The sequence below is a fragment of the Podarcis filfolensis genome (genome assembly GCF_964270895.1).
Source record: "Podarcis filfolensis genome assembly, chromosome: 4".
In the NCBI taxonomy this organism is placed as follows: Eukaryota; Metazoa; Chordata; class Lepidosauria; order Squamata; family Lacertidae; genus Podarcis; species Podarcis filfolensis.
The window spans coordinates 3,218,890-3,229,267 of NC_139607.1; the positions used below are offsets into that span (position 1 = coordinate 3,218,890).

General features: G+C 45.2%; 1 long non-coding RNA gene across 1 annotated transcript in view; it reads right to left on the reverse strand.

Moving 5' to 3' along the window:
- The window catches only part of LOC310761336, a 28,243-nt gene extending 19,540 nt beyond the window's left edge, over positions 1-8,703 (reverse strand). Inside the window, exons 1-2 of the long non-coding RNA XR_014547400.1 lie at positions 8,509-8,703; positions 8,053-8,099 (exon numbers count right to left, since the gene is read on the reverse strand). This is a non-coding gene — a long non-coding RNA (uncharacterized lncRNA). The remainder of the gene's footprint in view (positions 1-8,052; positions 8,100-8,508) is intronic.
- Between the last annotated feature and the right edge of the window lie 1,675 nt (positions 8,704-10,378).

Below are 10,378 nucleotides of genomic sequence, written 5' to 3' on the forward strand. Positions count from 1 at the left end.
GTCATGTGCAGTTTTATGAAAATGTGTTGACACCAACCCCTCAAGGCCCTTATTCTAATAAAGCAGAATATTAGGGAAAGGCTGGCTTTAGCCTTCACATTTGAATTGGTATTTAGATGCCCCCTTTTGGGGCCCCAATGCTGACTCCTATTTGCAAAGCTGCTTTATGATCTGGCATTAAGTGAGGGTCGTGCTTTCATCGAGGTTCGTCCTCGTCTGAGTGTCTGAGACATGAGCACCCTTGAAGTCTATTTCCTTGATGAAAATAATATTTCTAACAAACGACAATCAAGTGGTGTTTTCATTATTTCAAGTAGTTTTCTGCCCGTATTTCAAGTCTCCTTAGTAACAGAATTTGGGAGAGAAGGGTAGCTTTTCAATGCTCAATTGTATGCATCTTACTGTCACTCACTGGGAACAGAAGTATTTAGTAGAGACACTTGTACATTGGAAAAACACTACTCACTCCCCCCCCCCCCCGCACATCATTTTCTTCCTTCCCTCCTGCCACTGTAATTTTATACTTATTTCAGTCAGAAAGTGCTGTTTCCACATCTAGCTTCAAGTTACAACTATGATGGAGTGGAGCTTTAAATTATCGGCCCAGAGGGCGGCCAACACCTGGTCATCCCCTTAAATAGGCCAGTCTCTGATTGGGTGAGTGGGCACTGCTCACCCTTACCTGAGAGTCTGACGCAGTCAGAGGTAGGCAGTGCCAGCCATCCCCTCCCCAGGCCACACCTGGAAAGATGGCAGCCTCCTTAAACCAACCACGGCTGCGCCATGCAACAACGGTTGCCTACTTTATTCATCATCATCATCCTCAATGAGGCATTGAATACATATAACAAAATGTCCTTGCCGAAATACATATATAGGCTGCTTCTAACAACAACTTACAGAAGTCAACAATCAACACCAGAAAAAGAAAAGCAGTGAGGCACCAGTTGGGACAGCAGCAATTGTACATTAGTGAATAGGTAACTAACATTCTTTGCTGAGCAATGTATGCAAAGGTAGGAACCATTTTGCGTGGGAGTTCCATTCCCAGCCCCCGCGCTCGTCGGCGGAGCACATATAAGCAAGGCCTGCCCCCCTTCCATTCAACCCCATTCCACCTCTGTTCTGACTTCTTCTGGGTGCAAAAGAACCCTCTGCAGGGAGGTGGAACTGATTTGGATGGTCCACCCCCACCACTTAATGGATCCAAATGGTTTCCAGAGAGTGGTAGGGGATGTTTTATCCCATGTTGATGGCCTTTCAGCTGATTCCCTGGTGGCCTGCTGGTATGTGGATTTAACCAGAGCTATCTACTGTCTGGCTCCGAAGCGCCCTCTCCGATTGCATGAAGCCCAGACAGCCCCATGGTTTTCCCGGGAGCTGACGGCAATGAAACAATCGCTGAGATGGTTAGGGCGCCAGTGGTGGAAAACTCACTCTGAATCTGACCGGACACAGGTTAGAGCTCAACGTCAAGCCTACCAAGTGGTGATGGTGATGGCAAAGAGGACCTTCTTCACCGCCTCTGTTGCAGCTGCAGAAAACATCAGCGGGAGACTCTTTCAGGTAGTTCATAATTTAATGGAACCACTTTTGCCATCAGGGCCTGGTACGGACCCCAAGATCTCCTGCAATGGTTTTGCAAAGTTTTTTTGCAGATAAAGTTGCTCAGATTCGGAAAAAGTAGACTCCACCCTGGGAGCAGGGCCAGAGAGGGAGAGTGCTAGAGTCCTGTCTAGTCAAGTTGCATGGTATCAACTCCAATGTGGGCAGGTTGCTTGGATGAGTGAAACCAACCACCTGTCTCTTTGATCCTTGCCCATCCTAGCTCATAAAAACGAGCCGGGAAAGGCTGGGCGATGGGCTTTGCAGGGTGGTGTCAGGAGTGCGTGCAGGAGCCGGGCCCTGTGACCAGTAGGGCTTTGCAGGACTGGGGCCTTCCTAAGGATGTTCTGGAGAGGCAAGGCGTGGCCGCACAGGTGAGGCCGCTTGGTAACTCACTGCACCTGGTGGCTAAAGCTAGAAGGGATATAAGGTCAGCATTTCCCTTCGGCTCTTTGCCACAGAAACACGTTTCCTGCTTTGGGCTTCTTGCTTCCTGACCCTTGGACCGCTGGCTTCTGGACTCGTGGTGACACGTGGTGAATGCGCTTCCCTATGTGAGGAACCTTCCCAGACCTGCTGAAAGAGGTGGTCATTAAACCGCTTCTTAAAAAAACATCTTTAGATCCAGCCAATATGGCCAACTATCGCCCAGTCTCAAATCTTCCATTCTTGGGCAAGGTGATTGAGCAAGTGGTTGCTGAACAACTCCAGGCACACCAGGAGGATGCAGAGCATTTGGATCCCTTCCAGTCGGGATTCAGCCTCACCATGGGACTGAAACTGCCTTGGTTGCGCTGGTTGATGATCTCCGGCGGGCTAGGGACAAAGGTCAGAGCTGTTTCCTAGTTCTGCTGGATCTCTCAGCGGCCTTTGATACCATCGACCATAACATCCTTCTAGACCGTATAGAGGGGCTGGGAGCTGGGGGCACTGTTATACAGTGGTTCCGCTCCTTCCTCCTGGACCGTGTCCAGAAAGCTGTGTTGGGGGATGAGTGTTCAGACCCCTGGGCTCTCACTTGTGGGGTGTCTCAGGGTTCTGTCCTCTCCCCCATGCTTTTCAACATCTATATGAAGCTGCGGGGAGAGATCATCAGGAGGTATGGGCTGGGTGTTCATCAGTATGTGGATGATACCCAGCTCTACCTCTCTTTTTAATCAGAACCAGTGAAGGTCCTGTGTGTGTGTGTGTGGAGGCAGTTGGAAGACGGATGGCGGCTAACGGACTGAGGTAGAAACCTGACAAGACAGAAGTACTGTTTTGGGAGGAGTCCCTGGTCCTGAATGGGGTAACTGTGCCCCTGAAGAAGCAGGTGTGGAGCCTGGGAGTCATTTTGGACTCACAGATGTCCATGGAGGTGCAGTTCAATTATGTGTCCAGACAGCTGTCTACCGACTCCTTCTGGTACACAGGCTGAGACCCTACCTGCCTGCAGACTGTCTCACCAGAGTGGTGCATGCTCTAGTTATCTCCCACTTGGACTACTGCAATGCGCTCTACATGGCTACATTTGAAGGTGACCCAGAAACTACAGCTAATCCAGAATGCAGCAGCTAGACTGATGACTGGAAGTGGCCACCGAGACCATATAACACCAGTCCTGAAAGACCTACATTGGCTCCCAATACGTTTCCGAGCACAATTCAAAGTCTTGGTGCTGACCTTTAAAGCCCTAGACTAAGTTTACCAGACGTCCCCGTTTCCCAGGGACAGTCCCCGGATTTACAAATCAGTCCCCGTACAAAATCCATTGAAGTTGAAAAGTGTCCCCAGATCCATCGGAAAAAATCTGGTAACCTTACCCTAGAAGGCCTCGGCCCAGTAGACCTGAAGGAGCATCTCCACCCCCATCGTTCTGCCCGGACGCTAAGGTCCAGCTCTGAGGGTCTTCTGGCGGTTCCTTCACTGCGAGAAGTGAGGTTACAGGGAACCAGGCAGATGGCCTTCGCGGTAGTGGCGTCCGCCCTGTGGAACACCCTCCCTTCAGATGTCAAGGAAATAAACAACTATCTGACTTTTAGAAGACATCTGAAGGCAACCCTTCAGGGCAAGGCAAGGTTTGGGGAAGTTTTTAATTTTTGATGCTTTATTGTATTTTTAATTTGTTGGGAGCCAACCAGAGTGGCTGGGGAAACCCAGCGAGATGGGTGGGGTATAATTTATTTATTTGTTTGTTTGTTTGTTTGTTTGTTTGTTTGTTTGTTTATTTATTTATTTATTTATTTATTTATTTATTTATTTATTTATTTATTTATTTATTTATTTATTTATTTTAAGTCAATTGGATGTGCCTAAATGGTCGCCACCTGTATCTATTTATGTATAATGTGCATGTGTTTTACAAATTGTAGAGAACTAAAGTGTAAAGCATTCATAGCATGATGTTGGGCTATGATGGGAGTTGAATGTGTGAATGGAAAGAAATCCACACAGATTCCTCTTACATCAACCCCAAGCAGGGATGATGTGAATTGCAGTCTAACAACATCTCAGTCCTCCTCCTGTGCAGGTGCAAGGAATTCAGAAGCAATGTCATGTAGACCCAGAACTGTGGTTAACATTAACAAAGGTTAGCTTAAACCAGCCAACTTCAGGAATGACAGCTTGAAACTATTTGAAACTAACCATAATTAATGTTAACTACAGTTTGTTACTGGGACACGGGTGGCGCTGTGGTCTAAACCACTGAGCCTAGGGCTTGCCGATCAGAATGTCGGCAGTTCAAATCCCTGTGACGGGGTGAGCTCCTGTTGCTCCGTCCCTGCTCCTGCCCACCTAGCATTCGAAAGCACGAAGTGCAAGCAGATAAATAGGTACCACTCCAGCAGGAAGGTAAACGGCATTTCTGTGCACTGCTCTGGTTCGCCAGAAGTGGCTTAGTCATGCTGGCCACATGAGCTGTACACCAGCTCCCTTGGCCAATAAAGCGAAATGAGCACCGCAACCCCAGAGTTGTCCACGACTGCACCTAACGGTCAGGGGTCCCTTTACCTTTACAGTTTGTTACTACAGACAACACAACAAGCCTTGGTGATCCAAAAGCGGAAGCAATTCCTTCCAGACTCCTCCTCACAGCCGAGCGGAAGGAGGGGGAGAGTGTGCAAGACTAAGTCTTGCTGCAGTGCATTCATGCCACCCCAAATCAAGTTTAACATGTTGTTCATTTCTCAATACGGTATTCCCAATCTTTTGTGTAGCAGGAACATAAATTTTAAGGAACCAATAGCACAGTCCACAATATATACTATTGTACCATAAGGTGTGATGCTTGTCCACAAAACAATATGTTATATTGTATTTTTTCCTGCTGAGATGTGCACTAAGGCTACTACAAATACATGCTTTTAATAGTGCATGTGACAAAGCATAATAAGTAGTACTTGAGGCAGGGAAGCTGTGAAAATGCATTTTCTGCTCCTGACACAAAATCACAGTTGCTGATGGAGGTGCCCTGAATAGACAGCAGCCGGTCATGGGGGTTAAGGGGCATTTGCTTCCCACCCCAACCATATTCCCTGGATTCCCGGCTTTAAAAATAAACAGCAACCTGATCCTTTGCCCTTGTAGAACCTGAGAAACAAGGCAAAATATACAGGCTGTATTTTCTTTCTTTCTTTCTTTCTTTCTTTCTTTCTTTCTTTCTTTCTTTCTTTCTTTCTATGTTAGAAATTAGCCTGTTCCTGCCTCAGTATTAAGTCAATGAAAGAAGTCTGAACAATGATTGACATTGAAGAATAGCCTATATAGCCAAATGGACAAAAAGAAGTCTAGAGGAAAACACCCATTGTACGTAGAAAGAACTTTTTGCTTTATTTTTAAGCCTTTCTCTCTATCCTTCCTGCTGGAGAAGTGATTGCCATCCAATAGAAAACAATTCAGTTATCCAAGATTTTAGTCTAGCTCTGATTGGAGAGTGCTTTATCAACTCAAAAACAAAAGACTGCAAGAAAAAAATTATAGTTCACAATCTTTTTAACTTGGGTCTTACTTCATACTCAAACATGGCTTATTGTTTTTCCGGAGCTTGTAAAGTTTTTTTTTTTTTTTAATGCTATTGCAGACAAATGATTTGTCACAAATCCATATTATACCCATATTGCAGGGAACTGTGCTGTGGCTTACACCCCCTTGCATAATAATAGTGTAATAATACCCAAGGGTTTTTTCAGAGGGAATTCACAGGAACCTCTCAGGTGGGCGCCATTGCCATTCTAAGAGAACGAGGGAGGTGTTCATGGTGAGTTCCGGCACCTCTTTTTCTAGAAAAATGGCACTGGTTTGCTGGGGGGGGTGGGGAATTCGAGTAGAGTACGTCAACCCTCAAGTGTAGTCCCATCTTTGAAGGTAAACAGGGAAGCAATGCATGGAGAAACCTAGGGAAAGAAATAAGCCTTTCATTTGTGTGTCAAAGAGCATTACTCGGATGCCAGGGCTATCTGCAGATCAGGGGTGGCAAACCTCCAGCCCATAAACCAATTTTGGTCTGCCAAGTTTCCATTCTCTCTCCCAGCATTCCTCTTTCACAAAATCACAGAATTAAGGGATCCCCAAGGGTCATCTAATCCAACCCTCTACAATGCAGGAATCTCCACTAAATCATCCATGATAGATGACCATCTAACCTCTGCTTAGAAACTTCCAAGGAAGGAGAGTCCACCACCTCTCATGGGAGTCTGTTCCACGGTCAAACAGCTCTTACTGGCAAAAAGTTATTCCTGATGTTTAGTTAGAATCTCATCTCTTGTAAATTGAAGCCATTGATTCAGGCCCTACCCTCTGGAGCGGGAGAAAACAAGCTTGTTCCCTCTTCCATGTGACAGCCCTTGAGATATTTGAAGATGGCTATCATATTTCCTCTCAGCCTCCTCTTATCCAGGCTAAACTTACCCAGTTCCATCAACCTCATAAGGCTTGTTTTCTTGATTATCTTGCTCACCCTCCTCTGCACACATTCCAGCTTGTCAATTTTAAGCAGTCCCTTCAACTTCTGAAATTTGGGTGTCTTGCAAAGGGCTCAGACTGGCTGTGTGTGCCTGTTCCGTCCTGGGATCAGGCATGTGCAGCCAGGGAAAGTAGCCTCTTTTAGAGACAGTTGCATTTTGGAAGATTGGCTGTGTGAGGAACTTCTCCCACAGGCAGCTGATCCTTCCCAAAGGCACCTTTCCCCCTCTCCTCTCAGCCAGGTGAGTCCCTGACTACCTCAAAAGCCTAGATAGAGAGTGTGTAGCAATTTGGCACAGACTTGCACTAAAAGGGAAATGTGAGGGGTATATCTGAACTTGGGACAATAGTAGCAGAGGCAAAGGAAGCAGTATTTTCAGACACTGCTGAACAGCTGACTGGTTGTATCTGCAAAGCTCTGTGTCTTTGCCCCATGAATTTTGAAACCACACGAAGTGTTGCAAGGAAATTGTGTTAAATGGACCGTGGGGTTTGGGAGAGGCTGGATCCAGTCCCCACCCCACCTCACCCCCAGCTTACTCTGCTTATAGTCACAGAGGCAGAGCTAAGCAGCCAGACGAGTCCAACACAATCAGCACAAAGCAATCTATTTGATAAACTATCAACAGCATAGCTACCAATAGCATTACCTCACTGTCAGAACATCATTACAGGACTGAGAAAATTATGCTCCAAAGAGATCTCCCTGGTGGTCAACAGTCAGTGCTCATCACAGATCATATATGCAAAATACTGAAATACGGTAAACTTCCTTGCTCAAAATTAAGTAATCGGGTATTGTGCTATTGCAGTGGCTTTCAAATGACTACACAGACCTTTTCATTGCTGGGAGCAGGAGGAGAGACATCCTTACACAAGCCCCAAAGACAAGGCTGAAATGCATGCAGCCTACACAAAGGATTAGAGGGGGTTGCTCTTATGTGCTGAGATTGGCTGCATCTTCCCCTTTGCAGAGGAGATTGCTTACACCATTATCATGCATTTGAAAAAGGCGAGAGAACGTAAGCTGACATGTTTAAAGCAAAAATATTTAAAGCTTGATAGGATCTGAAGCGTGGACTCTCTTCTCTTCTCTCCCTTGCCGCACACATCTGTCAGGAAGCGGCAGTGTGCCTCTAATAACACAACCTGGCCTTTGTTTTCTCTTGTCATTTAGAATTACACTTAATGTACGGCTACCTGCTGAGACACTAAACAAGGCTCCTCTGTAGTTTTTTTTTCCAGTCAAGGAGGCTCACTTCCCAAGCTTGAGGGTAGTCAGTCTAAAATATGTCTCTGAGGGCTCAAATTAGAAATTCCATGTCATCGAAGATGACTTAACACAGCCACTATTCATAAGGGTGCATTCTTTCCTCTATTAATTATGCCCCCTTTTTCCATCTCACCAATACTAGAGACACATCACTGTACATTTTTAATGGAACATAACTAAAAATACATCAGAATTAATTAATGGCCATTCTGTCCCAGAATGTTCAAACTTACCAATGCTTTTGCCCCCTTAAAGACCAGCTGCTTTCTTGCTAGAAAATCTACGAACAAAAAGGAAGAGGTTGCAATAAAGTATTATTTTCACAATATTCTTTTATATAGTGTATGTGTGGGGTTTTGTGTCAGCATCACTATTTGGGTTTTTTATGTTGTATTTATTTTTTACAGTATATAAAAGAAAAGCAGCGTTCAATGTACAGAACAATATAAAATTATAATTCACAGTTCTTCTCTTGCCACACAAAAATCTCTCCTGCCTCACCTTCCCCAAGTATTGCATATCCCAGTGCACATTTTGTTGAACTGGTTCCCACTGGAGACTGTTGGCACCTGGAAAAGGTGGGGTACCAGGACAAGCCTAGGAGGTGGCTCCTTGCAAGCTTCACACCCCCTTCCCTTCCCTTCCTTAAGTGGGTACTTAAGCAGTACAGTTGTACAAATGCTTAGCACCTTTGTTCAGAAGGGGCCCCTGTTGTCACACTGTTTCTCTGCACTCACAAAGCCAGCATGGTATAGTGGACTAGGACCTCAGAGACCAGGGTTCAAATCCCCAAGCAGCTATGAAGCTCACTTGGTGACCTTGGGCCGGTCACTACCCACTGAGGAGGGGGAAGATCTGTGTGCATCACCTTGAGCTCCTCACGAGAAATAATAGAATTGTTATAATCACCACCTCCTCTCACTGGGTTCCCTTTCAAAACCGCTCCCTCCCTTTGCCATTTTGCCACATTTCTATCAAATGTGTTGCTTCAGCCCCAAATCTTCAGTCTTAAGCCACTCGACAAGCAAAACCTGCTACAGAATTGATATACTGTAATACAACGAAAGCAACACTACTTACCGCAACCAGTAATGGTTCTGCACAAAGCAGTAATATGCCGAGAAGCTATTTTCACATCATGTGTTTAAAGGAAGACACTTGCTGGAACCAGTTGCCAGTTTCCCTTCTCACAGCAGCAAAAAGAGCAGTTTCCACCACCACCCCACCACCATACATAGAATCATAGAATTGTTGAGTTGGAGGGGACCATGTGGGTCATCTAGTCCAACCCCCTGCAATGCAGGAATATTTCACCCTGAGGTGAAGAGTCTCGTGCTCTGCCACCTGAGCTCTCTGTCTGCCACAAGCTCCTGGCACTTTTGCTGCTGTGCTAGGGAGCTGGGGATGAGGAAACCTATGCCAGCATTAACTCTAAATTTTATTTGGAAATGTTTGGCATAGACATCATACATGAGATGGTGTGGAAAGACTCTGCTTGCATAAGACTGTACCCTGAAAGCACCTTCAAAACACATTATTTCCCTCAATGAATTCTGGGCACTGCAGTTCACCCCTCCGCTCACCGAGTGTCAATGATGCCCAGAAACCTTAACCAACTACCGTGCCCAGAACTCTTTGAGGGAAATATTGTGCTTTAAAGATATAATGTGCACACAATCTCTAGCATATGAGTATTGGAGCATAAATTATTATCATTATCCCAAACAGAAAAAAAGTAAATCCCCCCCTCCCAACACACACACACACACAGGGTTTTTTCACACCTTGGAAAATCCCCTTATTTTCCCCCCAACAACTGGGGGGGGGGGAGGGAATATCACTTAATTTATTTTCAGATTTATAGCAACACACCAGAAACACGTTTTTATGGCCACAATTAAACAAAATATCAGTGTATTTATTTCTCCCACCCAAATTGCTTCATGAATGTAATTTCCTTTTAAAAAGTTATTTCCTTCTTTTTTATTGACAATTTTTATGAAATGCAATAACAATAAAACATCAGGCACTGTGTGGAAGGCCCAGTACATCTGTATTGCCAATTCCAGGAAGACGACATACAGCAGGTCACGCACGAAAAATATATCCAAAGAAGATCCTGCTAAATTATGTCAAAGCAAAACAAAATGGGTTCTGGCCCTCTGGGTTTTCTTATACTAAACATGTTAACCATAGCAAATATTATGACATTTACATGAACTGTTAACTATTCCAGGTACAGAATGCAAAGCACGTAAAGCAGCATAAAATGCTTCCCTAAACCCAGCGGAGGTTTGCCCTCCAGGGGAGCCATGGCACTGCCCTACCAGCTGGAATTACAAGCAACTCCTGAAAGTTGCCCCCACAAATCAGAACAACCTTGAAGCCAAACCTGTCCTGCCCCACCCCAATTCATTCTCTTTCCATTTGAACTCATAGAAGGACTCCTGGTGACATTTCCTGTCAATCAGAACTTAGCAGTGCTCAGCCAAAACTTTTTTTTTTAATCTCAATTATTGTTTTTCACTCCATGCCAAAACTATTGCTATTGCCAGGTGG